Source organism: Rhipicephalus microplus, chromosome 5 (genome assembly GCF_043290135.1).
Source record: "Rhipicephalus microplus isolate Deutch F79 chromosome 5, USDA_Rmic, whole genome shotgun sequence".
NCBI lineage: Eukaryota > Metazoa > Arthropoda > Arachnida > Ixodida > Ixodidae > Rhipicephalus > Rhipicephalus microplus.
In genome coordinates, this window is record NC_134704.1 from 174,293,961 (window position 1) to 174,320,911 (window position 26,951).

The following is a 26,951-nucleotide window of genomic DNA, read 5'->3' on the forward strand; positions in this document are numbered from 1 at the left end:
TCGAACTGAACTTTGAAAACAAAAAACTAGAGAGACGTTTGTCTTGACTCTCGAGGCACCGGTGAGATTCGAACTCATGATCTCCTGTTTACTAGACAGGCGCTTTAACCAACTAAGCCACGGCGCCTGCGCAGCGTCTTGATCAGGCAGTGACACCATCAGAAGTATTTCGAACTAAACTTCGAAAACAAAAAACTAGAGAGACGTTTGTCTTGACTCTCGAGGCACCGGTGAGATTCGAACTCACGATCTCCGGTTTACTAGACAGGCGCTTTAACTAACTAAGCCACGGCGCCTGCGCAGCGTCTTGTTCAGACAGTGACACCATCAGAAGTATTTTGAACTGAACTTCGAAAAGAAAAAACTAGAGAGACGTTTGTCTTGACTCTCGAGGCACCGGTGAGATTCGAACTCATGATCTCCTGTTTACTAGACAGGCGCTTTAACCAACTAAGCCACGGCGCCTGCGCAGCGTCTTGATCAGGCAGTGACACCATCAGAAGTATTTCGAACTAAACTTCGAAAACAAAAAACTAGAGAGACGTTTGCCTTGACTCTCGAGGCACCGGTGAGATTCGAACTCACGATCTCCTGTTTACTAGACAGGAAATTTAACCAAATAAGCCACGGCGTCTGCGCAGCGTCTTGTTCAGGCAGTGACACCATTGGAAGTATTTCGAACAATACTTCGAAAACAAAAAATATCAGAAGAGACGTTAGTCTTGACTCTCGAGGCACCGGTGAGATTCGAACTCACGATCTCCTGTTTGCTAGACAGGCCCTTTAACCAACTAAGCCAAGGCGCCTGCGCAGCGTCTTGTTCAGGGAGTGACACCATCACAAGTATTTAGAACTAAACTTCGAAAACAAAAAACTACAGAGACGTTTGTCTTGACTCTCGAGGCACCGGTGAGATTCCAACTCACGATCTCCGGTTTACTAGACAGGAAATTTAACCAAATAAGCCACGGCGTCTGCGCAGCATCTTGTTCAGGCAGTGACACCATTGGAAGTATTTCGAACAATACTTCGAAAACAAAAAAAATCAGAAGAGACGTTAGTCTTGACTCTCGAGGCACCGGTGAGATTCGAACTCACGATCTCCTGTTTGCTAGACAGGCGCTTTAACCAACTAAGCCAAGGCGCCTGCGCAGCGTCTTGTTCAGGGAGTGACACCATCACAAGTATTTAGAACTAAACTTCGAAAACAAAAAACTACAGAGACGTTTGTCTTGACTCTCGAGGCACCGGTGAGATTCCAACTCACGATCTCCTGTTCACTAGACAGGAAATTTAACCAAATAAGCCACGGCGTCTGCGCAGCATCTTGTTCAGGCAGTGACACCATTGGAAGTATTTCGAACAATACTTCGAAAACAAAAAAAAATCAGAAGAGACGTTAGTCTTGACTCTCGAGGCACCGGTGAGATTCGAACGCACGATCTCCTGTTTGCTAGACAGGCGCTTTAACCAACTAAGCCACGGCGCTTGTGCAGCGTCTTGTTCAGGCAGTGACACCATCAGAAGTATTTCGAACTAAACTTCGAGAACAAAAAACTTGAGAGACGTTTCTCTTGCTTCTCGAGGCACAGGTGAGATTCGAACTCACGATCTTCCTTTCACTAGACAGGCGCTTTAACTAACTAAGCCACGGCGCCTGCGCAGCGTCTTGTTCAGGCAGTGACACCATCAGAATTATTTCGAACTAAACTTCGAAAACCAAAAACTAGAGAGACGTTTGTCTTGACTCTCGAGGCACCGGTGAGATTCGAACTCATGATCTCCTGTTTACTAGACAGGCGCTTTAACCAGCTAAGCCACGGCGCCTGCGCAGCGTCTTGTTCAGGCAGTGACACCATCAGAAGTATTTCGAACTAAACTTCGAAAACAAAAAACTAGAGAGACGTTTGTCTTGACTCTCGAGGCACCGGTGAGATTCGAACTCACGATCACCGGTTTACTAGACAGGCGCTTTAACTAACTAAGCCACGGCGCCTGCGCAGCGTCTTGTTCAGACAGTGACACCATCAGAAGTATTTTGAACTGAACTTCGAAAAGAAAAAACTAGAGAGACGTTTGTCTTGACTCTCGAGGCACCGGTGAGATTCGAACTCATGATCTCCTGTTTACTAGACAGGCGCTTTTACCAACTAAGCCACGGCGCCTGCGCAGCGTCTTGTTCAGACAGTGACACCATCAGAAGTATTTTGAACTGAACTTCGAAAAGAAAAAACTAGAGAGACGTTTGTCTTGACTCTCGAGGCACCGGTGAGATTCGAACTCATGATCTCCTGTTTACTAGACAGGCGCTTTTACCAACTAAGCCACGGCGCCTGCGCAGCGTCTTGATCAGGCAGTGACACCATCAGAAGTATTTCGAACTAAACTTCGAAAACAAAAAACTAGAGAGACGTTTGTCTTGACTCTCGAGGCACCGGTGAGATTCGAACTCACGATCTCCTGTTTACTAGACAGGCGCTTTAACTAACTAATCCACGGCGCCTGCGCAGCGTCTTGTTCAGGCAGTGACACCATCAGAAGTATTTGGAACTAAACTTGAAAACAAAAAACTAGAGATACGTTTGTCTTGACTCTCGAGGCACCGGTGAGATTCGAACTCAAGATCTTCTGTTTACTAGACAGGCGCTTTAACCAACTAAGCCATGGCGCCTGCACAGCGTCTTGTTCAGGAAGTGACGCGATCAGAAGTATTTCGAACTAAACTTCGAAAACAAAAAACTAGAGAGACGTTTGTCTTGACTCTCGAGGCACCGGTGAGATTCGAACTCACGATCTCCTGTTTACTAGACAGGAAATTTAACCAAATAAGCCACGGCGTCTGCGCAGCGTCTTGTTCAGGCAGTGACACCATTGGAAGTATTTCGAACAATACTTCGAAAACAAAAAAAATCAGAAGAGACGTTAGTCTTGACTCTCGAGGCACCGGTGAGATTCGAACTCACGATCTCCTGTTTGCTAGACAGGCGCTTTAACCAACTAAGCCAAGGCGCCTGCGCAGCGTCTTGTTCAGGGAGTGACACCATCACAAGTATTTAGAACTAAACTTCGAAAACAAAAAACTAGAGAGACGTTTGTCTTGACTCTCGAGGCACCGGTGAGATTCCAACTCACGATCTCCGGTTTACTAGACAGGAAATTTAACCAAATAAGCCACGGCGTCTGCGCAGCATCTTGTTCAGGCAGTGACACCATTGGAAGTATTTCGAACTGAACTTCGAAAACAAAAAAACTAGAGAGACGTTTGTCTTGACTCTCGAGGCACCGGTGAGATTCGAACTCACGATCTGCTGTTTACTAGACAGGCGCTTTAACCAACTAAGCCACGGCGCCTGCGCAGCGTCTTGTTCAGGCAGTGACACCATCAGAAGTATTTCGAAATAAACTTCGAAAACAAAAAACTAGAGAGAAGTTTGTCTTGACTCTCGAGGCACCGGTGAGATTCGAACTCACGATCTCCTGTTTACTAGACAGGCGCTTTAACTAACTAAGCCACGGCGCCTGCGCAGCATTTTGTTCAGGCAGTGACACCATCAGAAGTATTTCGAACTAAACTTCGAAAACAAAAGTACTGAAAGTTGGGCGAGTTCGTACTCGATCATGACTTCTTTGCGCAAACACGTACACGGACACAAGGAAAAGAGGCAAACAACACGGGCGCCCGTGTTGTTTGCCTCTTTTCCTTGTGTCCGTGTACGTATTTGCGCAAAGAAGTCATGAATGTTCCAAAACAAAAAACTAGAGAGACGTTAGTCTTGACTCCCGAGGCACCGGTGAGATTTAAACTCACGATCTCCTGTTTACTAGACAGGCGCTTTAACTAACTAATCCACGGCGCCTGCGCAGCGTCTTGTTCAGGCAGTGACACCATCAGAAGTATTTCGAACTAAACTTCGAAAACAAAAAACTAGAGAGACGTTTGTCTTGACTATCGAGGCACCTGTGAGATTCAAACTCATGATCTCCTGTTCACTAGACAGGCGCTTTAACCAACTAAGCCACGGCGCCTGCGCAGCGTCTTGTTCAGGCAGTGACACCATCAGAAGTATTTCGAAATAAACATCGAAAACAAAAAACTAGAGAGACGTTTGTCTTGACTCTCGAGGCACCGGTGAGATTCCAACTCACGATCTCCGGTTTACTAGACAGGAAATTTAACCAAATAAGCCCCGGCGTCTGCGCAGCGTCTTGTTCAGGCAGTGACACCATTGGAAGTATTTCGAACAATACTTCGAAAACAAAAAAAATCAGAAGAGACGTTAGTCTTGACTCTCGAGGCACCGGTGAGATTCGAACTCACGATCTCCTGTTTGCTAGACAGGCGCTTTAACCAACTAAGCCAAGGCGCCTGCGCAGCGTCTTGTTCAGGGAGTGACACCATCACAAGTATTTAGAACTAAACTTCGAAAACAAAAAACTACAGAGACGTTTGTCTTGACTCTCGAGGCACCGGTGAGATTCCAACTCACGATCTCCGGTTTACTAGACAGGAAATTTAACCAAATAAGCCACGGCGTCTGCGCAGCGTCTTGTTCAGGCAGTGACACCATTGGAAGTATTTCGAACAATACTTCGAAAACAAAAAAAAATCAGAAGAGACGTTAGTCTTGACTCTCGAGGCACCAGTGAGATTCGAACTCACGATCTGCTGTTTACTAGACAGGCGCTTTAACCAACTAAGCCACGGCGCTTGTGCAGCGTGTTGTTCAGGCAGTGACAGCATCAAAAGTATTTCGAACTAAACTTCGAGAACAAAAAACTTGAGAGACGTTTGTCTTGCTTCTCGAGGCACAGGTGAGATTCGAACTCACGATCTTCCTTTCACTAGACAGGCGCTTTAACTAACTAAGCCACGGCGCCTGCGCAGCGTCTTGTTCAGGCAGTGACACCATCACAAGTATTTAGAACTAAACTTCGAAAACAAAAAACTACAGAGACGTTTGTCTTGACTCTCGAGGCACCGGTGAGATTCCAACTCACGATCTCCGGTTTACTAGACAGGAAATTTAACCAAATAAGCCACGGCGTCTGCGCAGCATCTTGTTCAGGCAGTGACACCATTGGAAGTATTTCGAACAATACTTCGAAAACAAAAAAAAATCAGAAGAGACGTTAGTCTTGACTCTCGAGGCACCGGTGAGATTCGAACTCACGATCTCCTGTTTGCTAGACAGGCGCTTTAACCAACTAAGCCTAGGCGCCTGCGCAGCGTCTTGTTCAGGGAGTGACACCATCACAAGTATTTAGAACTAAACTTCGAAAACAAAAAACTACAGAGACGTTTGTCTTGACTCTCGAGGCACCGGTGAGATTCCAACTCACGATCTCCGGTTTACTAGACAGGAAATTTAACCAAATAAGCCACGGCGTCTGCGCAGCATCTTGTTCAGGCAGTGACACCATTGGAAGTATTTCGAACAATACTTCGAAAACAAAAAAAAATCAGAAGAGACGTTAGTCTTGACTCTCGAGGCACCGGTGAGATTCGAACGCACGATCTCCTGTTTGCTAGACAGGCGCTTTAACCAACTAAGCCACGGCGCTTGTGCAGCGTCTTGTTCAGGCAGTGACACCATCAGAAGTATTTCGAACTAAACTTCGAGAACAAAAAACTTGAGAGACGTTTGTCTTGCTTCTCGAGGCACAGGTGAGATTCGAACTCACGATCTTCCTTTCACTAGACAGGCGCTTTAACTAACTAAGCCACGGCGCCTGCGCAGCGTCTTGTTCAGGCAGTGACACCATCAGAATTATTTCGAACTAAACTTCGAAAACCAAAAACTAGAGAGACGTTTGTCTTGACTCTCGAGGCACCGGTGAGATTCGAACTCATGATCTCCTGTTTACTAGACAGGCGCTTTAACCAACTAAGCCACGGCGCCTGCGCAGCGTCTTGTTCAGGCAGTGACACCATCAGAAGTATTTCGAACTAAACTTCGAAAACAAAAAACTAGAGAGATGTTTGTCATGACTCTCGAGGCAGCGGTGAGATTCGAACTCACGATCTCCTGTTTACTAGACAGGCGCTTTAACTAACTAAGCCACGGCGCCTGCGCAGCATTTTGTTCAGGCAGTGACACCATCAGAAGTATTTCGAACTAAACTTCGAAAACAAAAGTACTGAAAGTTGGGCGAGTTCGTACTCGATCATGACTTCTTTGCGCAAACACGTACACGGACACAAGGAAAAGAGGCAAACAACACGGGCGCCCGTGTTGTTTGCCTCTTTTCCTTGTGTCCGTGTACGTATTTGCGCAAAGAAGTCATGAATGTTCCAAAACAAAAAACTAGAGAGACGTTAGTCTTGACTCCCGAGGCACCGGTGAGATTTAAACTCACGATCTCCTGTTTACTAGACAGGCGCTTTAACTAACTAATCCACGGCGCCTGCGCAGCGTCTTGTTCAGGCAGTGACACCATCAGAAGTATTTGGAACTAAACTTCGAAAACAAAAAACTAGAGAGACGTTTGTGTTGACTCTCGAGGCACCGGTGAGATTCGAACTCACGATCTCCTGTTTACTAGACAGGAAATTTAACCAAATAAGCCACGGCGTCTGCGCAGCATCTTGTTCAGGCAGTGACACCATTGGAAGTATTTCGAACAATACTTCGAAAACAAAAAAAAATCAGAAGAGACGTTAGTCTTGACTCTCGAGGCACCGGTGAGATTCGAACTCATGATCTCCTGTTTACTAGACAGGCGCTTTAACCAACTAAGCCACGGCGCCTGCGCAGCGTCTTGATCAGGCAGTGACACCATCAGAAGTATTTCGAACTAAACTTCGAAAACAAAAAACTAGAGAGACGTTTGTCTTGACTCTCGAGGCACCGGTGAGATTCGAACTCACGATCTCCTGTTTACTAGACAGGCGCTTTAACTAACTAAGCCACGGCGCCTGCGCAGCGTCTTGTTCAGGCAGTGACACCATCAGAATTATTTCGAACTAATCTTCGAAAACCAAAAACTAGAGAGACGTTTGTCTTGACTCTCGAGGCACCGGTGAGATTCGAACTCATGATCTCCTGTTTACTAGACAGGCGCTTTAACCAACTAAGCCACGGCGCCTGCGCAGCGTCTTGATCAGGCAGTGACACCATCAGAAGTATTTCGAACTAAACTTCGAAAACAAAAAACTAGAGAGACGTTTGTCTTAACTCTCGAGGCACCGGTGAGATTCGAACTCACGATCTCCTGTTTACTAGACAGGCGCTTTAACTAACTAATCCACGGCGCCTGCGCAGCGTCTTGTTCAGGCAGTGACACCATCAGAAGTATTTGGAACTAAACTTGAAAACAAAAAACTAGAGATACGTTTGTCTTGACTCTCGAGGCTCCGGTGAGATTCGAACTCAAGATCTCCCGTTTACTAGACAGGCGCTTTAACCAACTAAGCCATGGCGCCTGCACAGCGTCTTGTTCAGGAAGTGACGCGATCAGAAGTATTTCGAACTAAACTTCGAAAACAAAAAACTAGAGAGACGTTTGTCTTGACTATCGAGGCATCTGTGAGATTCAAACTCATGATCTCCTGTTCACTGGACAGGCGCTTTAACCAACTAATCCACGGCGCCTGCGCAGCGTCTTGTTCAGGCAGTGACACCATCAGAAGTATTTGGAACTAAACTTGAAAACAAAAAACTAGAGATACGTTTGTCTTCACTCTCGAGGCACCGGTGAGATTCGAACTCAAGATCTCCTGTTTACTAGACAGGCGCTTTAACCAACTAAGCCATGGCGCCTGCACAGCGTCTTGTTCAGGAAGTGACGCGATCAGAAGTATTTCGAACTAAACTTCGAAAACAAAAATTTAGAGAGACGTTTGTCTTGACTCTCGAGGCACCGGTGAGATTCCAACTCACGATCTCCGGTTTACTAGACAGGAAATTTAACCAAATAAGCCACGGCGTCTGCGCAGCATCTTGTTCAGGCAGTGACACCATTGGAAGTATTTCGAACAATACTTCGAAAACAAAAAAAAATCAGAAGAGACGTTAGTCTTGACTCTCGAGGCACCGGTGAGATTCGAACTCACGATCTCCTGTTTGCTAGACAGGCGCTTTAACCAACTAAGCCAAGGCGCCTGCGCAGCGTCTTGTTCAGGGAGTGACACCATCACAAGTATTTAGAACTAAACTTCGAAAACAAAAAACTACAGAGACGTTTGTCTTGACTCTCGAGGCACCGGTGAGATTCCAACTCACGATCTCCGGTTTACTAGACAGGAAATTTAACCAAATAAGCCACGGCGTCTGCGCAGCATCTTGTTCAGGCAGTGACACCATTGGAAGTATTTCGAACAATACTTCGAAAACAAAAAAAAATCAGAAGAGACGTTAGTCTTGACTCTCGAGGCACCGGTGAGATTCGAACGCACGATCTCCTGTTTGCTAGACAGGCGCTTTAACCAACTAAGCCACGGCGCTTGTGCAGCGTCTTGTTCAGGCAGTGACACCATCAGAAGTATTTCGAACTAAACTTCGAGAACAAAAAACTTGAGAGACGTTTGTCTTGCTTCTCGAGGCACAGGTGAGATTTGAACTCACGATCTTCCTTTCACTAGACAGGCGCTTTAACTAACTAAGCCACGGCGCCTGCGCAGCGTCTTGTTCAGGCAGTGACACCATCAGAAGTATTTCGAACTAAACTTCGAAAACAAAAAACTAGAGAGACGTTTGTCTTGACTCTCGAGGCACCGGTGAGATTCGAACTCACGATCTCCTGTTTACTAGACAGGAAATTTAACCAAATAAGCCACGGCGTCTGCGCAGCGTCTTGTTCAGGCAGTGACACCATTGGAAGTATTTCGAACAATACTTCGAAAACAAAAAAATCAGAAGAGACGTTAGTCTTGACTCTCGAGACACCGGTGAGATTCGAACTCACGATCTCCTGTTTGCTAGACAGGCGCTTTAACCAACTAAGCCAAGGCGCCTGCGCAGCGTCTTGTTCAGGGAGTGACACCATCACAAGTATTTAGAACTAAACTTCGAAAACAAAAAACTACAGAGACGTTTGTCTTGACTCTCGAGGCACCGGTGAGATTCCAACTCACGATCTCCGGTTTACTAGACAGGAAATTTAACCAAATAAGCCACGGCGTCTGCGCAGCATCTTGTTCAGGCAGTGACACCATTGGAAGTATTTCGAACAATACTTCGAAAACAAAAAAAATCAGAAGAGACGTTAGTCTTGACTCTCGAGGCACCGGTGAGATTCGAACGCACGATCTCCTGTTTGCTAGACAGGCGCTTTAACCAACTAAGCCACGGCGCTTGTGCAGCGTCTTGATCAGGCAGTGACACCATCAGAAGTATTTCGAACTAAACTTCGAGAACAAAAAACTTGAGAGACGTTTGTCTTGCTTCTCGAGGCACAGGTGAGATTCGAACTCACGATCTTCCTTTCACTAGACAGGCGCTTTAACTAACTAAGCCACGGCGCCTGCGCAGCGTCTTGTTCAGGCAGTGACACCATCAGAATTATTTCGAACTAAACTTCGAAAACCAAAAACTAGAGAGACGTTTGTCTTGACTCTCGAGGCACCGGTGAGATTCGAACTCACGATCTCCTGTTTACTAGACAGGCGCTTTAACTAAGCCACGGCGCCTGCGCAGCATTTTGTTCAGGCAGTGACACCATCAGAAGTATTTCGAACTAAACTTCGAAAACAAAAGTACTGAAAGTTGGGCGAGTTCGTACTCGATCATGACTTCTTTGCGCAAACACGTACACGGACACAAGGAAAAGAGGCAAACAACACGGGCGACCGTGTTGTTTGCCTCTTTTCCTTGTGTCCGTGTACGTATTTGCGCAAAGAAGTCATGAATGTTCCAAAACAAAAAACTAGAGAGACGTTAGTCTTGACTTCCGAGGCACCGGTGAGATTTAAACTCACGATCTCCTGTTTACTAGACAGGCGCTTCAACTAACTAATCCACGGCGCCTGCGCAGCGTCTTGTTCAGGCAGTGACACCATCAGAAGTATTTGGAACTAAACTTCGAAAACAAAAAACTAGAGAGACGTTTGTCTTGACTCTCGAGGCACCGGTGAGATTCGAACTCACGATCTCCTGTTTACTAGACAGGAAATTTAACCAAATAAGCCACGGCGTCTGCGCAGCATCTTGTTCAGGCAGTGACACCATTGGAAGTATTTCGAACAATACTTCGAAAACAAAAAAAAAATCAGAAGAGACGTTAGTCTTGACTCTCGAGGCACCGTTGAGATTCGAACTCATGATCTCCTGTTTACTAGACAGGCGCTTTAACCAACTAAGCCACGGCGCCTGCGCAGCGTCTTGATCAGGCAGTGACACCATCAGAAGTATTTCGAACTAAACTTCGAAAACAAAAAACTAGAGAGACGTTTGTCTTGACTCTCGAGGCACCGGTGAGATTCGAACTCACGATCTCCTGTTTACTAGACAGGCGCTTTAACTAACTAAGCCACGGCGCCTGCGCAGCGTCTTGTTCAGGCAGTGACACCATCAGAATTATTTCGAACTAAACTTCGAAAACCAAAAACTAGAGAGACGTTTGTCTTGACTCTCGAGGCACCGGTGAGATTCGAACTCATGATCTCCTGTTTACTAGACAGGCGCTTTAACCAGCTAAGCCACGGCGCCTGCGCAGCGTCTTGTTCAGGCAGTGACACCATCAGAAGTATTTCGAACTAAACTTCGAAAACAAAAAACTAGAGAGACGTTTGTCTTGACTCTCGAGGCACCGGTGAGATTCGAACTCACGATCTCCGGTTTACTAGACAGGCGCTTTAACTAACTAAGCCACGGCGCCTGCGCAGCGTCTTGTTCAGACAGTGACACCATCAGAAGTATTTTGAACTGAACTTCGAAAAGAAAAAACTAGAGAGACGTTTGTCTTGACTCTCGAGGCACCGGTGAGATTCGAACTCATGATCTCCTGTTTACTAGACAGGCGCTTTAACCAACTAAGCCACGGCGCCTGCGCAGCGTCTTGATCAGGCAGTGACACCATCAGAAGTATTTCGAACTAAACTTCGAAAACAAAAAACTAGAGAGACGTTTGTCTTGACTCTCGAGGCACCGGTGAGATTCGAACTCACGATCTCCTGTTTACTAGACAGGCGCTTTAACTAACTAATCCACGGCGCCTGCGCAGCGTCTTGTTCAGGCAGTGACACCATCAGAAGTATTTGGAACTAAACTTGAAAACAAAAAACTAGAGATACGTTTGTCTTGACTCTCGAGGCACTGGTGAGATTCGAACTCAAGATCTCCTGTTTACTAGACAGGCGCTTTAACCAACTAAGCCATGGCGCCTGCACAGCGTCTTGTTCAGGAAGTGACGCGATCAGAAGTATTTCGAACTAAACTTCGAAAACAAAAAACTAGAGAGACGTTTGTCTTGACTCTCGAGGCACCGGTGAGATTCGAACTCACGATCTCCTGTTTACTAGACAGGAAATTTAACCAAATAAGCCACGGCGTCTGCGCAGCGTCTTGTTCAGGCAGTGACACCATTGGAAGTATTTCGAACAATACTTCGAAAACAAAAAAATCAGAAGAGACGTTAGTCTTGACTCTCGAGGCACCGGTGAGATTCGAACTCACGATCTCCTGTTTGCTAGACAGGCGCTTTAACCAACTAAGCCAAGGCGCCTGCGCAGCGTCTTGTTCAGGGAGTGACACCATCACAAGTATTTAGAACTAAACTTCGAAAACAAAAAACTACAGAGACGTTTGTCTTGACTCTCGAGGCACCGGTGAGATTCCAACTCACGATCTCCGCTTTACTAGACAGGAAATTTAACCAAATAAGCCACGGCGTCTGCGCAGCATCTTGTTCAGGCAGTGACACCATTGGAAGTATTTCGAACAATACTTCGAAAACAAAAAAAATCAGAAGAGACGTTAGTCTTGACTCTCGAGGCACCGGTGAGATTCGAACTCACGATCTGCTGTTTACTAGACAGGCGCTTTAACCAACTAAGCCACGGCGCTTGTGCAGCGTGTTGTTCAGGCAGTGACAGCATCAAAAGTATTTCGAACTAAACTTCGAGAACAAAAAACTTGAGAGACGTTTGTCTTGCTTCTCGAGGCACAGGTGAGATTCGAACTCACGATCTTCCTTTCACTAGACAGGCGCTTTAACTAACTACGCCACGGCGCCTGCGCAGCGTCTTGTTCAGGCAGTGACACCATCACAAGTATTTAGAACTAAACTTCGAAAACAAAAAACTACAGAGACGTTTGTCTTGACTCTCGAGGCACCGGTGAGATTCCAACTCACGATCTCCGGTTTACTAGACAGGAAATTTAACCAAATAAGCCACGGCGTCTGCGCAGCATCTTGTTCAGGCAGTGACACCATTGGAAGTATTTCGAACAATACTTCGAAAACAAAAAAAATCAGAAGAGACGTTAGTCTTGACTCTCGAGGCACCGGTGAGATTCGAACTCACGATCTCCTGTTTGCTAGACAGGCGCTTTAACCAACTAAGCCAAGGCGCCTGCGCAGCGTCTTGTTCAGGGAGTGACACCATCACAAGTATTTAGAACTAAACTTCGAAAACAAAAAACTACAGAGACGTTTGTCTTGACTCTCGAGGCACCGGTGAGATTCCAACTCACGATCTCCGGTTTACTAGACAGGAAATTTAACCAAATAAGCCACGGCGTCTGCGCAGCATCTTGTTCAGGCAGTGACACCATTGGAAGTATTTCGAACAATACTTCGAAAACAAAAAAAAATCAGAAGAGACGTTAGTCTTGACTCTCGAGGCACCGGTGAGATTCGAACGCACGATCTCCTGTTTGCTAGACAGGCGCTTTAACCAACTAAGCCACGGCGCTTGTGCAGCGTCTTGTTCAGGCAGTGACACCATCAGAAGTATTTCGAACTAAACTTCGAGAACAAAAAACTTGAGAGACGTTTGTCTTGCTTCTCGAGGCACAGGTGAGATTCGAACTCACGATCTTCCTTTCACTAGACAGGCGCTTTAACTAACTAAGCCACGGCGCCTGCGCAGCGTCTTGTTCAGGCAGTGACACCATCAGAATTATTTCGAACTAAACTTCGAAAACCAAAAACTAGAGAGACGTTTGTCTTGACTCTCGAGGCACCGGTGAGATTCGAACTCATGATCTCCTGTTTACTAGACAGGCGCTTTAACCAACTAAGCCACGGCGCCTGCGCAGCGTCTTGTTCAGGCAGTGACACCATCAGAAGTATTTCGAACTAAACTTCGAAAACAAAAAACTAGAGAGATGTTTGTCATGACTCTCGAGGCAGCGGTGAGATTCGAACTCACGATCTCCTGTTTACTAGACAGGCGCTTTAACTAACTAAGCCACGGCGCCTGCGCAGCATTTTGTTCAGGCAGTGACACCATCAGAAGTATTTCGAACTAAACTTCGAAAACAAAAGTACTGAAAGTTGGGCGAGTTCGTACTCGATCATGACTTCTTTGCGCAAACACGTACACGGACACAAGGAAAAGAGGCAAACAACACGGGCGCCCGTGTTGTTTGCCTCTTTTTCTTGTGTCCGTGTACGTATTTGCGCAAAGAAGTCATGAATGTTCCAAAACAAAAAACTAGAGAGACGTTAGTCTTGACTCCCGAGGCACCGGTGAGATTTAAACTCACGATCTCCTGTTTACTAGACAGGCGCTTTAACTAACTAATCCACGGCGCCTGCGCAGCGTCTTGTTCAGGCAGTGACACCATCAGAAGTATTTGGAACTAAACTTCGAAAACAAAAAACTAGAGAGACGTTTGTGTTGACTCTCGAGGCACCGGTGAGATTCGAACTCACGATCTCCTGTTTACTAGACAGGAAATTTAACCAAATAAGCCACGGCGTCTGCGCAGCATCTTGTTCAGGCAGTGACACCATTGGAAGTATTTCGAACAATACTTCGAAAACAAAAAAAAAATCAGAAGAGACGTTAGTCTTGACTCTCGAGGCACCGGTGAGATTCGAACTCATGATCTCCTGTTTACTAGACAGGCGCTTTAACCAACTAAGCCACGGCGCCTGCGCAGCGTCTTGATCAGGCAGTGACACCATCAGAAGTATTTCGAACTAAACTTCGAAAACAAAAAACTAGAGAGACGTTTGTCTTGACTCTCGAGGCACCGGTGAGATTCGAACTCACGATCTCCTGTTTACTAGACAGGCGCTTTAACTAACTAAGCCACGGCGCCTGCGCAGCGTCTTGTTCAGGCAGTGACACCATCAGAATTATTTCGAACTAAACTTCGAAAACCAAAAACTAGAGAGACGTTTGTCTTGACTCTCGAGGCACCGGTGAGATTCGAACTCATGATCTCCTGTTTACTAGACAGGCGCTTTAACCAACTAAGCCACGGCGCCTGCGCAGCGTCTTGATCAGGCAGTGACACCATCAGAAGTATTTCGAACTAAACTTCGAAAACAAAAAACTAGAGAGACGTTTGTCTTAACTCTCGAGGCACCGGTGAGATTCGAACTCACGATCTCCTGTTTACTAGACAGGCGCTTTAACTAACTAATCCACGGCGCCTGCGCAGCGTCTTGTTCAGGCAGTGACACCATCAGAAGTATTTGGAACTAAACTTGAAAACAAAAAACTAGAGATACGTTTGTCTTGACTCTCGAGGCTCCGGTGAGATTCGAACTCAAGATCTCCCGTTTACTAGACAGGCGCTTTAACCAACTAAGCCATGGCGCCTGCACAGCGTCTTGTTCAGGAAGTGACGCGATCAGAAGTATTTCGAACTAAACTTCGAAAACAAAAAACTAGAGAGACGTTTGTCTTGACTATCGAGGCATCTGTGAGATTCAAACTCATGATCTCCTGTTCACTAGACAGGCGCTTTAACCAACTAATCCACGGCGCCTGTGCAGCGTCTTGTTCAGGCAGTGACACCATCAGAAGTATTTGGAACTAAACTTGAAAACAAAAAACTAGAGATACGTTTGTCTTCACTCTCGAGGCACCGGTGAGATTCGAACTCAAGATCTCCTGTTTACTAGACAGGCGCTTTAACCAACTAAGCCATGGCGCCTGCACAGCGTCTTGTTCAGGAAGTGACGCGATCAGAAGTATTTCGAACTAAACTTCGAAAACAAAAATTTAGAGAGACGTTTGTCTTGACTCTCGAGGCAACGGTGAGATTCCAACTCACGATCTCCGGTTTACTAGACAGGAAATTTAACCAAATAAGCCACGGCGTCTGCGCAGCATCTTGTTCAGGCAGTGACACCATTGGAAGTATTTCGAACAATACTTCGAAAACAAAAAAAATCAGAAGAGACGTTAGTCTTGACTCTCGAGGCACCGGTGAGATTCGAACTCACGATCTCCTGTTTGCTAGACAGGCGCTTTAACCAACTAAGCCAAGGCGCCTGCGCAGCGTCTTGTTCAGGGAGTGATACCATCACAAGTATTTAGAACTAAACTTCGAAAACAAAAAACTACAGAGACGTTTGTCTTGACTCTCGAGGCACCGGTGAGATTCCAACTCACGATCTCCGGTTTACTAGACAGGAAATTTAACCAAATAAGCCACGGCGTCTGCGCAGCATCTTGTTCAGGCAGTGACACCATTGGAAGTATTTCGAACAATACTTCGAAAACAAAAAAAAATCAGAAGAGACGTTAGTCTTGACTCTCGAGGCACCGGTGAGATTCGAACGCACGATCTCCTGTTTGCTAGACAGGCGCTTTAACCAACTAAGCCACGGCGCTTGTGCAGCGTCTTGTTCAGGCAGTGACACCATCAGAAGTATTTCGAACTAAACTTCGAGAACAAAAAACTTGAGAGACGTTTGTCTTGCTTCTCGAGGCACAGGTGAGATTTGAACTCACGATCTTCCTTTCACTAGACAGGCGCTTTAACTAACTAAGCCACGGCGCCTGCGCAGCGTCTTGTTCAGGCAGTGACACCATCAGAAGTATTTCGAACTAAACTTCGAAAACAAAAAACTAGAGAGACGTTTGTCTTGACTCTCGAGGCACCGGTGAGATTCGAACTCACGATCTCCTGTTTACTAGACAGGAAATTTAACCAAATAAGCCACGGCGTCTGCGCAGCGTCTTGTTCAGGCAGTGACACCATTGGAAGTATTTCGAACAATACTTCGAAAACAAAAAAAATCAGAAGAGACGTTAGTCTTGACTCTCGAGGCACCGGTGAGATTCGAACGCACGATCTCCTGTTTGCTAGACAGGCGTTTTAACCAACTAAGCCACGGCGCTTGTGCAGCGTCTTGATCAGGCAGTGACACCATCAGAAGTATTTCGAACTAAACTTCGAGAACAAAAAACTTGAGAGACGTTTGTCTTGCTTCTCGAGGCACAGGTGAGATTCGAACTCACGATCTTCCTTTCACTAGACAGGCGCTTTAACTAACTAAGCCACGGCGCCTGCGCAGCGTCTTGTTCAGGCAGTGACACCATCAGAATTATTTCGAACTAAACTTCGAAAACCAAAAACTAGAGAGACGTTTGTCTTGACTCTCGAGGCACCGGTGAGATTCGAACTCACGATCTCCTGTTTACTAGACAGGCGCTTTAACTAAGCCACGGCGCCTGCGCAGCATTTTGTTCAGGCAGTGACACCATCAGAAGTATTTCGAACTAAACTTCGAAAACAAAAGTACTGAAAGTTGGGCGAGTTCGTACTCGATCATGACTTCTTTGCGCAAACACGTACACGGACACAAGGAAAAGAGGCAAACAACACGGGCGCCCGTGTTGTTTGCCTCTTTTCCTTGTGTCCGTGTACGTATTTGCGCAAAGAAGTCATGAATGTTCCAAAACAAAAAACTAGAGAGACGTTAGTCTTGACTTCCGAGGCACCGGTGAGATTTAAACTCACGATCTCCTGTTTACTAGACAGGCGCTTTAACTAACTAATCCACGGCGCCTGCGCAGCGTCTTGTTCAGGCAGTGACACCATCAGAAGTATTTGGAACTAAACTTCGAAAACAAAAAACTAGAGAGACGTTTGTCTTGACTCTCGAGGCACCGGTGAGATTCGAACTCACGATCTCCTGTTTACTAGACAGGAAATTTAACCAAATAAGCCACGGCGTCTGCGCAGCATCTTGTTCAGGCAGTGACACCATTGGAAGTATTTCGAACAATACTTCGAAAACAAAAAAAAATCAGAAGAGACGTTAGTCTTGACTCTCGAGGCACCGTTGAGATTCGAACTCATGATCTCCTGTTTACTAGACAGGCGCTTTAACCAACTAAGCCACGGCGCCTGCGCAGCGTCTTGATCAGGCAGTGACACCATCAGAAGTATTTCGAACTAAACTTCGAAAACAAAAAACTAGAGAGACGTTTGTCTTGACTCTCGAGGCACCGGTGAGATTCGAACTCACGATCTCCTGTTTACTAGATAGGCGCTTTAACTAACTAAGCCACGGCGCCTGCGCAGCGTCTTGTTCAGGCAGTGACACCATCAGAATTATTTCGAACTAAACTTCGAAAACCAAAAACTAGAGAGACGTTTGTCTTGACGCTCGAGGCACCGGTGAGATTCGAACTCATGATCTCCTGTTTACTAGACAGGCGCTTTAACCAGCTAAGCCACGGCGCCTGCGCAGCGTCTTGTTCAGGCAGTGACACCATCAGAAGTATTTCGAACTAAACTTCGAAAACAAAAAACTAGAGAGACGTTTGTCTTGACTCTCGAGGCACCGGTGAGATTCGAACTCACGATCTCCGGTTTACTAGACAGGCGCTTTAACTAACTAAGCCACGGCGCCTGCGCAGCGTCTTGTTCAGACAGTGACACCATCAGAAGTATTTTGAACTGAACTTCGAAAAGAAAAAACTAGAGAGACGTTTGTCTTGACTCTCGAGGCACCGGTGAGATTCGAACTCATGATCTCCTGTTTACTAGACAGGCGCTTTTACCAACTAAGCCACGGCGCCTGCGCAGCGTCTTGATCAGGCAGTGACACCATCAGAAGTATTTCGAACTAAACTTCGAAAACAAAAAACTAGAGAGACGTTTGTCTTGACTCTCGAGGCACCGGTGAGATTCGAACTCACGATCTCCTGTTTACTAGACAGGCGCTTTAACTAACTAATCCACGGCGCCTGCGCAGCGTCTTGTTCAGGCAGTGACACCATCAGAAGTATTTGGAACTAAACTTGAAAACAAAAAACTAGAGATACGTTTGTCTTGACTCTCGAGGCACCGGTGAGATTCGAACTCAAGATCTCCTGTTTACTAGACAGGCGCTTTAACCAACTAAGCCATGGCGCCTGCACAGCGTCTTGTTCAGGAAGTGACGCGATCAGAAGTATTTCGAACTAAACTTCGAAAACAAAAAACTAGAGAGACGTTTGTCTTGACTCTCGAGGCACCGGTGAGATTCGAACTCACGATCTCCTGTTTACTAGACAGGAAATTTAACCAAATAAGCCACGGCGTCTGCGCAGCGTCTTGTTCAGGCAGTGACACCATTGGAAGTATTTCGAACAATACTTCGAAAACAAAAAAAATCAGAAGAGACGTTAGTCTTGACTCTCGAGGCACCGGTGAGATTCGAACTCACGATCTCCTGTTTGCTAGACAGGCGCTTTAACCAACTAAGCCAAGGCGCCTGCGCAGCGTCTTGTTCAGGGAGTGACACCATCACAAGTATTTAGAACTAAACTTCGAAAACAAAAAACTACAGAGACGTTTGTCTTGACTCTCGAGGCACCGGTGAGATTCCAACTCACGATCTCCGGTTTACTAGACAGGAAATTTAACCAAATAAGCCACGGCGTCTGCGCAGCATCTTGTTCAGGCAGTGACACCATTGGAAGTATTTCGAACAATACTTCGAAAACAAAAAAAATCAGAAGAGACGTTAGTCTTGACTCTCGAGGCACCGGTGAGATTCGAACGCACGATCTCCTGTTTGCTAGACAGGCGCTTTAACCAACTAAGCCACGGCGCTTGTGCAGCGTCTTGTTCAGGCAGTGACACCATCAGAAGTATTTCGAACTAAACTTCGACAACAAAAACTTGAGAGACGTTTGTCTTGCTTCTCGAGGCACAGGTGAAATTCGAACTCACGATCTTCCTTTCACTAGACAGGCGCTTTAACTAACTAAGCCACGGCGCCTGCGCAGCGTCTTGTTCAGGCAGTGACACCATCAGAAGTATTTCGAACTAAACTTCGAAAACAAAAAACTAGAGAGACGTTTGTCTTGACTCTCGAGGCACCGGTGAGATTCGAACTCACGATCTCCTGTTTACTAGACAGGAAATTTAACCAAATAAGCCACGGCGTCTGCGCAGCGTCTTGTTCAGGCAGTGACACCATTGGAAGTATTTCGAACAATACTTCGAAAACAAAAAAAATCAGAAGAGACGTTAGTCTTGACTCTCGAGGCACCGGTGAGATTCGAACTCACGATCTCCTGTTTGCTAGACAGGCGCTTTAACCAACTAAGCCAAGGCGCCTGCGCAGCGTCTTGTTCAGGGAGTGACACCATCACAAGTATTTAGAACTAAACTTCGAAAACAAAAAACTACAGAGACGTTTGTCTTGACTCTCGAGGCACCGGTGAGATTCCAACTCACGATCTCCGGTTTACTAGACAGGAAATTTAACCAAATAAGCCACGGCGTCTGCGCAGCATCTTGTTCAGGCAGTGACACCATTGGAAGTATTTCGAACAATACTTCGAACACAAAAAAAAATCAGAAGAGACGTTAGTCTTGACTCTCGAGGCACCGGTGAGATTCGAACGCACGATCTCCTGTTTGCTAGACAGGCGCTTTAACCAACTAAGCCACGGCGCTTGTGCAGCGTCTTGATCAGGCAGTGACACCATCAGAAGTATTTCGAACTAAACTTCGAGAACAAAAAACTTGAGAGACGTTTGTCTTGCTTCTCGAGGCACAGGTGAGATTCGAACTCACGATCTTCCTTTCGCTAGACAGGCGCTTTAACTAACTAAGCCACGGCGCCTGCGCAGCGTCTTGTTCAGGCAGTGACACCATCAGAATTATTTCGAACTAAACTTCGAAAACCAAAAACTAGAGAGACGTTTGTCTTGACTCTCGAGGCAACGGTGAGATTCGAACTCACGATCTCCTGTTTACTAGACAGGCGCTTTAACTAAGCCACGGCGCCTGCGCAGCATTTTGTTCAGGCAGTGACACCATCAGAAGTATTTCGAACAATACTTCGAAAACAAAAAAAAATCAGAAGAGACGTTAGTCTTGACTCTCGAGGCACCGGTGAGATTCGAACTCATGATCTCCTGTTTACTAGACAGGTGCTTTAACCAACTAAGCCACGGCGCCTGCGCAGCGTCTTGATCAGGCAGTGACACCATCAGAAGTATTTCGAACTAAACTTCGAAAACAAAAAACTAGAGAGACGTTTGTCTTGACTCTCGAGGCACCGGTGAGATTCGAACTCACGATCTCCTGTTTACTAGACAGGCGCTTTAACTAGCTAAGCCACGGCGCCTGCGCAGCGTCTTGTTCAGGCAGTGACACCATCAGAATTATTTCGAACTAAACTTCGAAAACCAAAAACTAGAGAGATGTTTGTCTTGACTCTCGAGGCACCGGTGAGATTCGAACTCATGATCTCCTGTTTACTAGACAGGCGCTTTAACCAGCTAAGCCACGGCGCCTGCGCAGCGTCTTGTTCAGGCAGTGACACCATCAGAAGTATTTCGAACTAAACTTCGAAAACAAAAAACTAGAGAGACGTTTGTCTTGACTCTCGAGGCACCGGTGAGATTCGAACTCACGATCTCCGGTTTACTAGACAGGCGCTTTAACTAACTAAGCCACGGCGCCTGCGCAGCGTCTTGTTCAGACAGTGACACCATCAGAAGTATTTTGAACTGAACTTCGAAAAGAAAAAACTAGAGAGACGTTTGTCTTGACTCTCGAGGCACCGGTGAGATTCGAACTCATGATCTCCTGTTTACTAGACAGGCGCTTTTACCAACTAAGCCACGGCGCCTGCGCAGCGTCTTGATCAGGCAGTGACACCATCAGAAGTATTTCGAACTAAACTTCGAAAACAAAAAACTAGAGAGACGTTTGTCTTGACTCTCGAGGCACCGGTGAGATTCGAACTCACGATCTCCTGTTTACTAGACAGGCGCTTTAACTAACTAATCCACGGCGCCTGCGCAGCGTCTTGTTCAGGCAGTGACACCATCAGAAGTATTTGGAACTAAACTTGAAAACAAAAAACTAGAGATACGTTTGTCTTGACTCTCGAGGCACCGGTGAGATTCGAACTCAAGATCTCCTGTTTACTAGACAGGCGCTTTAACCAACTAAGCCATGGCGCCTGCACAGCGTCTTGTTCAGGAAGTGACGCGATCAGAAGTATTTCGAACTAAACTTCGAAAACAAAAAACTAGAGAGACGTTTGTCTTGACTATCGAGGCACCTGTGAGATTCAAACTCATGATCTCCTGTTCACTAGACAGGCGCTTTAACCAACTAATCCACGGCGCCTGCGCAGCGTCTTGTTCAGGCATTGACACCATCAGAAGTATTTGGAACTAAACTTGAAAACAAAAAACTAGAGATACGTTTGTCTTCACTCTCGAGGCACCGGTGAGATTCGAACTCAAGATCTCCTGTTTACTAGACAGCCTTTTAACCAACTAAGCCATGGCGCCTGCACAGCGTCTTGTTCAGGAAGTGACGCGATCAGAAGTATTTCGAACTAAACTTCGAAAACAAAAAACTAGAGAGACGTTTGTCTTGACTATCGAGGCACCTGTGAGATTCAAACTCATGATCTCCTGTTCACTAGACAGGCGCTTTAACCAACTAAGCCACGGCGCCTGCACAGCGTCTTGTTCAGGAAGTGACACCATCAGAAGTATTCCGAAATAAACTTCGAAAACAAAAAACTAGAGAGACGTTTGTCTTGACTCTCGAGGCACCGGTGAGATTCCAACTCACGATCTCCGGTTTACTAGACAGGAAATTTAACCAAATAAGCCCCGGCGTCTGCGCAGCGTCTTGTTCAGGCAGTGACACCATTGGAAGTATTTCGAACAATACTTCGAAAACAAAAAAAATCAGAAGAGACGTTAGTCTTGACTCTCGAGGCACCGGTGAGATTCGAACTCACGATCTCCTGTTTGCTAGACAGGCGCTTTAACCAACTAAGCCACGGCGCCTGCGCAGCGTCTTGTTCAGGCAGTGACACCATCAGAAGTATTTCGAACTAAACTTCGAAAACAAAAAACTAGAGAGACGTTTGTCTTGACTCTCGAGGCACCGGTGAGATTCGAACTCACGATCTCCGGTTTACTAGACAGGCGCTTTAACTAACTAAGCCACGGCGCCTGCGCAGCGTCTTGTTCAGACAGTGACACCATCAGAAGTATTTTGAACTGAACTTCGAAAAGAAAAAACTAGAGAGACGTTTGTCTTGACTCTCGAGGCACCGGTGAGATTCGAACTCATGATCTCCTGTTTACTAGACAGGCGCTTTTACCAACTAAGCCACGGCGCCTGCGCAGCGTCTTGTTCAGACAGTGACACCATCAGAAGTATTTTGAACTGAACTTCGAAAAGAAAAAACTAGAGAGACGTTTGTCTTGACTCTCGAGGCACCGGTGAGATTCGAACTCATGATCTCCTGTTTACTAGACAGGCGCTTTTACCAACTAAGCCACGGCGCCTGCGCAGCGTCTTGATCAGGCAGTGACACCATCAGAAGTATTTCGAACTAAACTTCGAAAACAAAAAACTAGAGAGACGTTTGTCTTGACTCTCGAGGCACCGGTGAGATTCGAACTCACGATCTCCTGTTTACTAGACAGGAAATTTAACCAAATAAGCCACGGCGTCTGCGCAGCGTCTTGTTCAGGTAGTGACACCATTGGAAGTATTTCGAACAATACTTCGAAAACAAAAAAAATGAGAAGAGACGTTAGTCTTGACTCTCGAGGCACCGGTGAGATTCGAACTCACGATCTCCTGTTTGCTAGACAGGCGCTTTAACCAACTAAGCCAAGGCGCCTGCGCAGCGTCTTGTTCAGGGAGTGACACCATCACAAGTATTTAGAACTAAACTTCGAAAACAAAAAACTACAGAGACGTTTGTCTTGACTCTCGAGGCACCGGTGAGATTCCAACTCACGATCTCCGGTTTACTAGACAGGAAATTTAACCAAATAAGCCACGGCGTCTGTGCAGCATCTTGTTCAGGCAGTGACACCATTGGAAGTATTTCGAACAATACTTCGAAAACAAAAAAAATCAGAAGAGACGTTAGTCTTGACTCTCGAGGCACCGGTGAGATTCGAACGCACGATCTCCTGTTTGCTAGACAGGCGCTTTAACCAACTAAGCCACGGCGCTTGTGCAGCGTCTTGTTCAGGCAGTGACACCATCAGAAGTATTTCGAACTAAACTTCGAGAACAAAAACTTGAGAGACGTTTGTCTTGCTTCTCGAGGCACAGGTGAGATTCGAACTCACGATCTTCCTTTCACTAGACAGGCGCTTTAACTAACTAAGCCACGGCGCCTGCGCAGCGTCTTGTTCAGGCAGTGACACCATCAGAAGTATTTCGAACTAAACTTCGAAAACAAAAAACTAGAGAGACGTTTGTCTTGACTCTCGAGGCACCGGTGAGATTCGAACTCACGATCTCCTGTTTACTAGACAGGAAATTTAACCAAATAAGCCACGGCGTCTGTGCAGCGTCTTGTTCAGGCAGTGACACCATTGGAAGTATTTCGAACAATACTTCGAAAACAAAAAAAATCAGAAGAGACGTTAGTCTTGACTCTCGAGGCACCGGTGAGATTCGAACTCACGATCTCCTGTTTGCTAGACAGGCGCTTTAACCAACTAAGCCAAGGCGCCTGCGCAGCGTCTTGTTCAGGGAGTGACACCATCACAAGTATTTAGAACTAAACTTCGAAAACAAAAAACTACAGAGACGTTTGTCTTGACTCTCGAGGCACCGGTGAGATTCCAACTCACGATCTCCGGTTTACTAGACAGGAAATTTAACCAAATAAGCCACGGCGTCTGCGCAGCATCTTGTTCAGGCAGTGACACCATTGGAAGTATTTCGAACAATACTTCGAAAACAAAAAAAAATCAGAAGAGACGTTAGTCTTGACTCTCGAGGCACCGGTGAGATTCGAACGCACGATCTCCTGTTTGCTAGACAGGCACTTTAACCAACTAAGCCACGGCGCTTGTGCAGCGTCTTGATCAGGCAGTGACACCATCAGAAGTATTTCGAACTAAACTTCGAGAACAAAAAACTTGAGAGACGTTTGTCTTGCTTCTCGAGGCACAGGTGAGATTCGAACTCACGATCTTCCTTTCACTAGACAGGCGCTTTAACTAACTAAGCCACGGCGCCTGCGCAGCGTCTTGTTCAGGCAGTGACACCATCAGAATTATTTCGAACTAAACTTTGAAAACCAAAAACTAGAGAGACGTTTGTCTTGACTCTCGAGGCACCGGTGAGATTCGAACTCACGATCTCCTGTTTACTAGACAGGCGCTTTAACTAAGCCACGGCGCCTGCGCAGCATTTTGTTCAGGCAGTGACACCATCAGAAGTATTTCGAACTAAACTTCGAAAACAAAAGTACTGAAAGTTGGGCGAGTTCGTACTCGATCATGACTACTTTGCGCAAACACGTACACGGACACAAGGAAAAGAGGCAAACAACACGGGCGCCCGTGTTGTTTGCCTCTTTTCCTTGTGTCCGTGTACGTATTTGCGCAAAGAAGTCATGAATGTTCCAAAACAAAAAACTAGAGAGACGTTAGTCTTGACTCCCGAGGCACCGGTGAGATTTAAACTCACGATCTCCTGTTTACTAGACAGGCGCTTTAACTAACTAATCCACGGCGCCTGCGCAGCGTCTTGTTCAGGCAGTGACACCATCAGAAGTATTTGGAACTAAACTTCGAAAACAAAAAACTAGAGAGACGTTTGTCTTGACTCTCGAGGCACCGGTGAGATTCGAACTCACGATCTCCTGTTTACTAGACAGGAAATTTAACCAAATAAGCCACGGCGTCTGCGCAGCATCTTGTTCAGGCAGTGACACCATTGGAAGTATTTCGAAGAATACTTCGAAAACAAAAAAAAATCAGAAGAGACGTTAGTCTTGACTCTCGAGGCACCGGTGAGATTCGAACTCATGATCTCCTGTTTACTAGACAGGCGCTTTAACCAACTAAGCCACGGCGCCTGCGCAGCGTCTTGATCAGGCAGTGACACCATCAGAAGTATTTCGAACTAAACTTCGAAAACAAAAAACTAGAGAGACGTTTGTCTTGACTCTCGAGGCACCGGTGAGATTCGAACTCACGATCTCCTGTTTACTAGACAGGCGCTTTAACTAGCTAAGCCACGGCGCCTGCGCAGCGTCTTGTTCAGGCAGTGACACCATCAGAATTATTTCGAACTAAACTTCGAAAACCAAAAACTAGAGAGACGTTTGTCTTGACTCTCGAGGCACCGGTGAGATTCGAACTCACGATCTCCTGTTTACTAGACAGGCGCTTTAACCAGCTAAGCCACGGCGCCTGCGCAGCGTCTTGTTCAGGCAGTGACACCATCAGAAGTATTTCGAACTAAACTTCGAAAACAAAAAACTAGAGAGACGTTTGTCTTGACTCTCGAGGCACCGGTGAGATTCGAACTCGCGATCTCCGGTTTACTAGACAGGCGCTTTAACTAACTAAGCCACGGCGCCTGCACAGCGTCTTGTTCAGGAAGTGACACCATCAGAAGTATTCCGAAATAAACTTCGAAAACAAAAAACTAGAGAGACGTTTGTCTTGACTCTCGAGGCACCGGTGAGATTCCAACTCACGATCTCCGGTTTACTAGACAGGAAATTTAACCAAATAAGCCCCGGCGTCTGCGCAGCGTCTTGTTCAGGCAGTGACACCATTGGAAGTATTTCGAACAATACTTCGAAAACAAAAAAAATCAGAAGAGACGTTAGTCTTGACTCTCGAGGCACCGGTGAGATTCGAACTCACGATCTCCTGTTTGCTAGACAGGCGCTTTAACCAACTAAGCCACGGCGCCTGCGCAGCGTCTTGTTCAGGCAGTGACACCATCAGAAGTATTTCGAACTAAACTTCGAAAACAAAAAACTAGAGAGACGTTTGTCTTGACTCTCGAGGCACCGGTGAGATTCGAACTCACGATCTCCGGTTTACTAGACAGGCGCTTTAACTAACTAAGCCACGGCGCCTGCGCAGCGTCTTGTTCAGACAGTGACACCATCAGAAGTATTTTGAACTGAACTTCGAAAAGAAAAAACTAGAGAGACGTTTGTCTTGACTCTCGAGGCACCGGTGAGATTCGAACTCATGATCTCCTGTTTACTAGACAGGCGCTTTTACCAACTAAGCCACGGCGCCTGCGCAGCGTCTTGTTCAGACAGTGACACCATCAGAAGTATTTTGAACTGAACTTCGAAAAGAAAAAACTAGAGAGACGTTTGTCTTGACTCTCGAGGCACCGGTGAGATTCGAACTCATGATCTCCTGTTTACTAGACAGGCGCTTTTACCAACTAAGCCACGGCGCCTGCGCAGCGTCTTGATCAGGCAGTGACACCATCAGAAGTATTTCGAACTAAACTTCGAAAACAAAAAACTAGAGAGACGTTTGTCTTGACTCTCGAGGCACCGGTGAGATTCGAACTCACGATCTCCTGTTTACTAGACAGGAAATTTAACCAAATAAGCCACGGCGTCTGCGCAGCGTCTTGTTCAGGTAGTGACACCATTGGAAGTATTTCGAACAATACTTCGAAAACAAAAAAAATGAGAAGAGACGTTAGTCTTGACTCTCGAGGCACCGGTGAGATTCGAACTCACGATCTCCTGTTTGCTAGACAGGCGCTTTAACCAACTAAGCCAAGGCGCCTGCGCAGCGTCTTGTTCAGGGAGTGACACCA

At 46.2% G+C, this 26,951-nt stretch overlaps 61 non-coding genes across 61 annotated transcripts; all 61 read right to left on the reverse strand.

Moving 5' to 3' along the window:
- Positions 1–53: 53 nt before the first annotated feature.
- Positions 54–127, reverse strand: TRNAT-AGU (transfer RNA threonine (anticodon AGU)). The gene has a single exon. It is a non-coding gene; the product is annotated as a tRNA-Thr (tRNA).
- Positions 128–391: 264 nt separating this feature from the next.
- TRNAT-AGU (transfer RNA threonine (anticodon AGU)) lies at positions 392–465 on the reverse strand. Its single transcript has one exon. It is a non-coding gene; the product is annotated as a tRNA-Thr (tRNA).
- Positions 466–732: 267 nt separating this feature from the next.
- On the reverse strand, positions 733–806 carry TRNAA-AGC (transfer RNA alanine (anticodon AGC)). Its single transcript has one exon. It is a non-coding gene; the product is annotated as a tRNA-Ala (tRNA).
- Positions 807–1,073: 267 nt separating this feature from the next.
- Positions 1,074–1,147, reverse strand: TRNAA-AGC (transfer RNA alanine (anticodon AGC)). Its single transcript has one exon. It is a non-coding gene; the product is annotated as a tRNA-Ala (tRNA).
- A 268-nt stretch (positions 1,148–1,415) lies between these two features.
- On the reverse strand, positions 1,416–1,489 carry TRNAA-AGC (transfer RNA alanine (anticodon AGC)). The gene has a single exon. It is a non-coding gene; the product is annotated as a tRNA-Ala (tRNA).
- A 264-nt stretch (positions 1,490–1,753) lies between these two features.
- TRNAT-AGU (transfer RNA threonine (anticodon AGU)) lies at positions 1,754–1,827 on the reverse strand. The gene has a single exon. It is a non-coding gene; the product is annotated as a tRNA-Thr (tRNA).
- A 264-nt stretch (positions 1,828–2,091) lies between these two features.
- Positions 2,092–2,165, reverse strand: TRNAT-AGU (transfer RNA threonine (anticodon AGU)). The gene has a single exon. It is a non-coding gene; the product is annotated as a tRNA-Thr (tRNA).
- A 95-nt stretch (positions 2,166–2,260) lies between these two features.
- On the reverse strand, positions 2,261–2,334 carry TRNAT-AGU (transfer RNA threonine (anticodon AGU)). Its single transcript has one exon. It is a non-coding gene; the product is annotated as a tRNA-Thr (tRNA).
- Positions 2,335–2,938: 604 nt separating this feature from the next.
- Positions 2,939–3,012, reverse strand: TRNAA-AGC (transfer RNA alanine (anticodon AGC)). Its single transcript has one exon. It is a non-coding gene; the product is annotated as a tRNA-Ala (tRNA).
- A 265-nt stretch (positions 3,013–3,277) lies between these two features.
- Positions 3,278–3,351, reverse strand: TRNAT-AGU (transfer RNA threonine (anticodon AGU)). The gene has a single exon. It is a non-coding gene; the product is annotated as a tRNA-Thr (tRNA).
- A 95-nt stretch (positions 3,352–3,446) lies between these two features.
- On the reverse strand, positions 3,447–3,520 carry TRNAT-AGU (transfer RNA threonine (anticodon AGU)). The gene has a single exon. It is a non-coding gene; the product is annotated as a tRNA-Thr (tRNA).
- A 773-nt stretch (positions 3,521–4,293) lies between these two features.
- TRNAA-AGC (transfer RNA alanine (anticodon AGC)) lies at positions 4,294–4,367 on the reverse strand. The gene has a single exon. It is a non-coding gene; the product is annotated as a tRNA-Ala (tRNA).
- A 779-nt stretch (positions 4,368–5,146) lies between these two features.
- TRNAA-AGC (transfer RNA alanine (anticodon AGC)) lies at positions 5,147–5,220 on the reverse strand. The gene has a single exon. It is a non-coding gene; the product is annotated as a tRNA-Ala (tRNA).
- A 268-nt stretch (positions 5,221–5,488) lies between these two features.
- Positions 5,489–5,562, reverse strand: TRNAA-AGC (transfer RNA alanine (anticodon AGC)). Its single transcript has one exon. It is a non-coding gene; the product is annotated as a tRNA-Ala (tRNA).
- Positions 5,563–5,826: 264 nt separating this feature from the next.
- Positions 5,827–5,900, reverse strand: TRNAT-AGU (transfer RNA threonine (anticodon AGU)). The gene has a single exon. It is a non-coding gene; the product is annotated as a tRNA-Thr (tRNA).
- A 774-nt stretch (positions 5,901–6,674) lies between these two features.
- On the reverse strand, positions 6,675–6,748 carry TRNAT-AGU (transfer RNA threonine (anticodon AGU)). The gene has a single exon. It is a non-coding gene; the product is annotated as a tRNA-Thr (tRNA).
- A 95-nt stretch (positions 6,749–6,843) lies between these two features.
- Positions 6,844–6,917, reverse strand: TRNAT-AGU (transfer RNA threonine (anticodon AGU)). The gene has a single exon. It is a non-coding gene; the product is annotated as a tRNA-Thr (tRNA).
- Positions 6,918–7,012: 95 nt separating this feature from the next.
- Positions 7,013–7,086, reverse strand: TRNAT-AGU (transfer RNA threonine (anticodon AGU)). The gene has a single exon. It is a non-coding gene; the product is annotated as a tRNA-Thr (tRNA).
- Positions 7,087–8,028: 942 nt separating this feature from the next.
- Positions 8,029–8,102, reverse strand: TRNAA-AGC (transfer RNA alanine (anticodon AGC)). The gene has a single exon. It is a non-coding gene; the product is annotated as a tRNA-Ala (tRNA).
- Positions 8,103–8,370: 268 nt separating this feature from the next.
- TRNAA-AGC (transfer RNA alanine (anticodon AGC)) lies at positions 8,371–8,444 on the reverse strand. The gene has a single exon. It is a non-coding gene; the product is annotated as a tRNA-Ala (tRNA).
- Positions 8,445–8,879: 435 nt separating this feature from the next.
- On the reverse strand, positions 8,880–8,953 carry TRNAA-AGC (transfer RNA alanine (anticodon AGC)). Its single transcript has one exon. It is a non-coding gene; the product is annotated as a tRNA-Ala (tRNA).
- Positions 8,954–9,220: 267 nt separating this feature from the next.
- Positions 9,221–9,294, reverse strand: TRNAA-AGC (transfer RNA alanine (anticodon AGC)). Its single transcript has one exon. It is a non-coding gene; the product is annotated as a tRNA-Ala (tRNA).
- A 940-nt stretch (positions 9,295–10,234) lies between these two features.
- On the reverse strand, positions 10,235–10,308 carry TRNAT-AGU (transfer RNA threonine (anticodon AGU)). The gene has a single exon. It is a non-coding gene; the product is annotated as a tRNA-Thr (tRNA).
- A 95-nt stretch (positions 10,309–10,403) lies between these two features.
- On the reverse strand, positions 10,404–10,477 carry TRNAT-AGU (transfer RNA threonine (anticodon AGU)). The gene has a single exon. It is a non-coding gene; the product is annotated as a tRNA-Thr (tRNA).
- A 95-nt stretch (positions 10,478–10,572) lies between these two features.
- TRNAT-AGU (transfer RNA threonine (anticodon AGU)) lies at positions 10,573–10,646 on the reverse strand. The gene has a single exon. It is a non-coding gene; the product is annotated as a tRNA-Thr (tRNA).
- A 264-nt stretch (positions 10,647–10,910) lies between these two features.
- Positions 10,911–10,984, reverse strand: TRNAT-AGU (transfer RNA threonine (anticodon AGU)). Its single transcript has one exon. It is a non-coding gene; the product is annotated as a tRNA-Thr (tRNA).
- A 603-nt stretch (positions 10,985–11,587) lies between these two features.
- TRNAA-AGC (transfer RNA alanine (anticodon AGC)) lies at positions 11,588–11,661 on the reverse strand. Its single transcript has one exon. It is a non-coding gene; the product is annotated as a tRNA-Ala (tRNA).
- Positions 11,662–12,438: 777 nt separating this feature from the next.
- On the reverse strand, positions 12,439–12,512 carry TRNAA-AGC (transfer RNA alanine (anticodon AGC)). The gene has a single exon. It is a non-coding gene; the product is annotated as a tRNA-Ala (tRNA).
- Positions 12,513–12,780: 268 nt separating this feature from the next.
- Positions 12,781–12,854, reverse strand: TRNAA-AGC (transfer RNA alanine (anticodon AGC)). The gene has a single exon. It is a non-coding gene; the product is annotated as a tRNA-Ala (tRNA).
- Positions 12,855–13,118: 264 nt separating this feature from the next.
- Positions 13,119–13,192, reverse strand: TRNAT-AGU (transfer RNA threonine (anticodon AGU)). Its single transcript has one exon. It is a non-coding gene; the product is annotated as a tRNA-Thr (tRNA).
- A 775-nt stretch (positions 13,193–13,967) lies between these two features.
- Positions 13,968–14,041, reverse strand: TRNAT-AGU (transfer RNA threonine (anticodon AGU)). Its single transcript has one exon. It is a non-coding gene; the product is annotated as a tRNA-Thr (tRNA).
- Positions 14,042–14,136: 95 nt separating this feature from the next.
- Positions 14,137–14,210, reverse strand: TRNAT-AGU (transfer RNA threonine (anticodon AGU)). The gene has a single exon. It is a non-coding gene; the product is annotated as a tRNA-Thr (tRNA).
- Positions 14,211–14,305: 95 nt separating this feature from the next.
- On the reverse strand, positions 14,306–14,379 carry TRNAT-AGU (transfer RNA threonine (anticodon AGU)). Its single transcript has one exon. It is a non-coding gene; the product is annotated as a tRNA-Thr (tRNA).
- Positions 14,380–15,320: 941 nt separating this feature from the next.
- Positions 15,321–15,394, reverse strand: TRNAA-AGC (transfer RNA alanine (anticodon AGC)). Its single transcript has one exon. It is a non-coding gene; the product is annotated as a tRNA-Ala (tRNA).
- Positions 15,395–15,662: 268 nt separating this feature from the next.
- On the reverse strand, positions 15,663–15,736 carry TRNAA-AGC (transfer RNA alanine (anticodon AGC)). Its single transcript has one exon. It is a non-coding gene; the product is annotated as a tRNA-Ala (tRNA).
- Positions 15,737–16,172: 436 nt separating this feature from the next.
- Positions 16,173–16,246, reverse strand: TRNAA-AGC (transfer RNA alanine (anticodon AGC)). The gene has a single exon. It is a non-coding gene; the product is annotated as a tRNA-Ala (tRNA).
- Positions 16,247–17,185: 939 nt separating this feature from the next.
- On the reverse strand, positions 17,186–17,259 carry TRNAT-AGU (transfer RNA threonine (anticodon AGU)). The gene has a single exon. It is a non-coding gene; the product is annotated as a tRNA-Thr (tRNA).
- A 264-nt stretch (positions 17,260–17,523) lies between these two features.
- On the reverse strand, positions 17,524–17,597 carry TRNAT-AGU (transfer RNA threonine (anticodon AGU)). Its single transcript has one exon. It is a non-coding gene; the product is annotated as a tRNA-Thr (tRNA).
- A 264-nt stretch (positions 17,598–17,861) lies between these two features.
- TRNAT-AGU (transfer RNA threonine (anticodon AGU)) lies at positions 17,862–17,935 on the reverse strand. Its single transcript has one exon. It is a non-coding gene; the product is annotated as a tRNA-Thr (tRNA).
- Positions 17,936–18,539: 604 nt separating this feature from the next.
- Positions 18,540–18,613, reverse strand: TRNAA-AGC (transfer RNA alanine (anticodon AGC)). Its single transcript has one exon. It is a non-coding gene; the product is annotated as a tRNA-Ala (tRNA).
- A 267-nt stretch (positions 18,614–18,880) lies between these two features.
- TRNAA-AGC (transfer RNA alanine (anticodon AGC)) lies at positions 18,881–18,954 on the reverse strand. The gene has a single exon. It is a non-coding gene; the product is annotated as a tRNA-Ala (tRNA).
- Positions 18,955–19,389: 435 nt separating this feature from the next.
- On the reverse strand, positions 19,390–19,463 carry TRNAA-AGC (transfer RNA alanine (anticodon AGC)). Its single transcript has one exon. It is a non-coding gene; the product is annotated as a tRNA-Ala (tRNA).
- A 268-nt stretch (positions 19,464–19,731) lies between these two features.
- On the reverse strand, positions 19,732–19,805 carry TRNAA-AGC (transfer RNA alanine (anticodon AGC)). Its single transcript has one exon. It is a non-coding gene; the product is annotated as a tRNA-Ala (tRNA).
- A 433-nt stretch (positions 19,806–20,238) lies between these two features.
- On the reverse strand, positions 20,239–20,312 carry TRNAT-AGU (transfer RNA threonine (anticodon AGU)). Its single transcript has one exon. It is a non-coding gene; the product is annotated as a tRNA-Thr (tRNA).
- Positions 20,313–20,407: 95 nt separating this feature from the next.
- Positions 20,408–20,481, reverse strand: TRNAT-AGU (transfer RNA threonine (anticodon AGU)). Its single transcript has one exon. It is a non-coding gene; the product is annotated as a tRNA-Thr (tRNA).
- Positions 20,482–20,576: 95 nt separating this feature from the next.
- TRNAT-AGU (transfer RNA threonine (anticodon AGU)) lies at positions 20,577–20,650 on the reverse strand. The gene has a single exon. It is a non-coding gene; the product is annotated as a tRNA-Thr (tRNA).
- Positions 20,651–20,914: 264 nt separating this feature from the next.
- TRNAT-AGU (transfer RNA threonine (anticodon AGU)) lies at positions 20,915–20,988 on the reverse strand. The gene has a single exon. It is a non-coding gene; the product is annotated as a tRNA-Thr (tRNA).
- A 1,109-nt stretch (positions 20,989–22,097) lies between these two features.
- TRNAA-AGC (transfer RNA alanine (anticodon AGC)) lies at positions 22,098–22,171 on the reverse strand. Its single transcript has one exon. It is a non-coding gene; the product is annotated as a tRNA-Ala (tRNA).
- A 264-nt stretch (positions 22,172–22,435) lies between these two features.
- On the reverse strand, positions 22,436–22,509 carry TRNAT-AGU (transfer RNA threonine (anticodon AGU)). The gene has a single exon. It is a non-coding gene; the product is annotated as a tRNA-Thr (tRNA).
- A 95-nt stretch (positions 22,510–22,604) lies between these two features.
- TRNAT-AGU (transfer RNA threonine (anticodon AGU)) lies at positions 22,605–22,678 on the reverse strand. Its single transcript has one exon. It is a non-coding gene; the product is annotated as a tRNA-Thr (tRNA).
- Positions 22,679–22,945: 267 nt separating this feature from the next.
- Positions 22,946–23,019, reverse strand: TRNAA-AGC (transfer RNA alanine (anticodon AGC)). Its single transcript has one exon. It is a non-coding gene; the product is annotated as a tRNA-Ala (tRNA).
- A 267-nt stretch (positions 23,020–23,286) lies between these two features.
- On the reverse strand, positions 23,287–23,360 carry TRNAA-AGC (transfer RNA alanine (anticodon AGC)). The gene has a single exon. It is a non-coding gene; the product is annotated as a tRNA-Ala (tRNA).
- A 435-nt stretch (positions 23,361–23,795) lies between these two features.
- Positions 23,796–23,869, reverse strand: TRNAA-AGC (transfer RNA alanine (anticodon AGC)). Its single transcript has one exon. It is a non-coding gene; the product is annotated as a tRNA-Ala (tRNA).
- A 268-nt stretch (positions 23,870–24,137) lies between these two features.
- On the reverse strand, positions 24,138–24,211 carry TRNAA-AGC (transfer RNA alanine (anticodon AGC)). Its single transcript has one exon. It is a non-coding gene; the product is annotated as a tRNA-Ala (tRNA).
- Positions 24,212–25,150: 939 nt separating this feature from the next.
- TRNAT-AGU (transfer RNA threonine (anticodon AGU)) lies at positions 25,151–25,224 on the reverse strand. The gene has a single exon. It is a non-coding gene; the product is annotated as a tRNA-Thr (tRNA).
- Positions 25,225–25,319: 95 nt separating this feature from the next.
- On the reverse strand, positions 25,320–25,393 carry TRNAT-AGU (transfer RNA threonine (anticodon AGU)). Its single transcript has one exon. It is a non-coding gene; the product is annotated as a tRNA-Thr (tRNA).
- Positions 25,394–25,488: 95 nt separating this feature from the next.
- Positions 25,489–25,562, reverse strand: TRNAT-AGU (transfer RNA threonine (anticodon AGU)). Its single transcript has one exon. It is a non-coding gene; the product is annotated as a tRNA-Thr (tRNA).
- A 436-nt stretch (positions 25,563–25,998) lies between these two features.
- TRNAA-AGC (transfer RNA alanine (anticodon AGC)) lies at positions 25,999–26,072 on the reverse strand. Its single transcript has one exon. It is a non-coding gene; the product is annotated as a tRNA-Ala (tRNA).
- A 264-nt stretch (positions 26,073–26,336) lies between these two features.
- On the reverse strand, positions 26,337–26,410 carry TRNAT-AGU (transfer RNA threonine (anticodon AGU)). Its single transcript has one exon. It is a non-coding gene; the product is annotated as a tRNA-Thr (tRNA).
- A 95-nt stretch (positions 26,411–26,505) lies between these two features.
- TRNAT-AGU (transfer RNA threonine (anticodon AGU)) lies at positions 26,506–26,579 on the reverse strand. Its single transcript has one exon. It is a non-coding gene; the product is annotated as a tRNA-Thr (tRNA).
- Positions 26,580–26,846: 267 nt separating this feature from the next.
- On the reverse strand, positions 26,847–26,920 carry TRNAA-AGC (transfer RNA alanine (anticodon AGC)). Its single transcript has one exon. It is a non-coding gene; the product is annotated as a tRNA-Ala (tRNA).
- Between the last annotated feature and the right edge of the window lie 31 nt (positions 26,921–26,951).